The following is a 1,517-nucleotide window of genomic DNA, read 5'->3' as shown; positions in this document are numbered from 1 at the left end:
ATTGAAGAAGGGTTGAGAGACAGGGCGCTGAAAGCTTCTGTGAGGTCGTCTTTGTTGAGGACAAAGCTCTGAAGGGCTGATACGGTCGCCTTGAGCTCAGAAGTTGTGGAAGTCAACTCCTTCAGAGCCTCTGTTAGCGGTGCAAGAGCCTCTGTCGCCGGTTGGGAGGAGAACAAGCTTTTCAACTACTCCATCCGCTCGAATACCTCTATGGCGAAGGTTTGTAACTCCTCCTTCGTCACATAAGTATTCAGGGAACCTAGATCACCAACACATGGTGACCTAGTAGCCTCGGAGTGTGAGGCGCCCTCAGTGACTGGTTTGTCGATGTCAGCTTGGGGACTTCCACCGGATCCTCGAACATCTCCAATTAGAGAGCCTACCAGTGTTCTGTTGATGTCGTGCCCAGTAGGTTCAGAACCTAACTTGGCAGAGGGATCGAGTGGAGGCTTTGGACGTTCTAGACCCGCAGTCTCTGTGAATCTTTCGTATGCCTCTGAAGCATAACTTGGTTGTTCACTCAAGTGTGGAGGGGCAATGGATGCCTCTCTGGGTTGTGACGAATCCTTGGGCGAATGGACTCTTATTTTAAAACCACCATCCTTTTGAGAGGATGTTTTAGTAGACTGTGGTTCCCGGACTGTGTATTCGACAGAGGACGAAAGAATGTCCTCTGCGAGGTTTGCTGGTTTAGGGCTCAGCGTGTGCAAGCTTTTTTCAATAGGGGTTCCCTCTAGAACAGGGTCCCTAAAAATGTGGGTTGCACTAGGAGGAGGGCTTGGATGTGTGCCTTCGGCATCTTTTTCACCCTCATCTAACTCCAATTCTTCTTCTTCTTCATCTAGAACGACTTCTGTCCCCAAATCCGCTACTTCTGTAGGTGCTTTAAACTGTTGTTGGATGTGGAAGATTACATCGTGTATTTGCTCTGTTGGGGACTCTTCTTGATCAATCTTGCGCAACCTTCTGCGTTTAGGAGCAGCCTCTGCTGGGCTTTCTTGGATTGAAGCCTCTGTGACCTCAACCTCTGCGGGTTAGGCCTTCTTCGATTTTTTCTTTTTCGGCTTTTGCAGAGGACTGCTTGGACCCTCTTCTTCTCTGGGTCTCTTCTTCCCTCTCTTTTTCTCAGAAGAATCGACATCCTTCTGAGTCTTCTTTGTCTTCTTTTGTTTTTGTGGGGGACTTACTACCCTCGGTCTGTCCTCACTCATCTCTCTAGCCTCTTCTGGCTCCTCCCTTCTTCCCTCAACCCTTATTTTTTGCACTCTCTCTCCTAAGGGGATACCTAAGCGTGGAGGGGTTTCAAGGACCAGCTCTGGCCTCCTRTATCCACGTCTGTACGCTTTTCTATCTCCTCTGCTAAGGTATTTGAGCATGGCTTTTGATAGAGGCCTTGGGCTTCTGTACCCTAGCTCATGCTCTGTGGGGTGGAACTCCTTCATTGGATACAGTCGCGCATTTGGCTCTGCAGAGGGCAGCTTCTCTGCTATCATATCGCCAAAGACCAAACCAAAGAA

This window comes from Cynara cardunculus, unplaced genomic scaffold, assembly GCF_001531365.2.
Source record: "Cynara cardunculus var. scolymus isolate 2C unplaced genomic scaffold, CcrdV1 Un_Scaffold_1004, whole genome shotgun sequence".
Taxonomy (NCBI): Eukaryota; Viridiplantae; Streptophyta; class Magnoliopsida; order Asterales; family Asteraceae; genus Cynara; species Cynara cardunculus.
Note: the sequence above shows the minus strand (reverse complement) of the source record.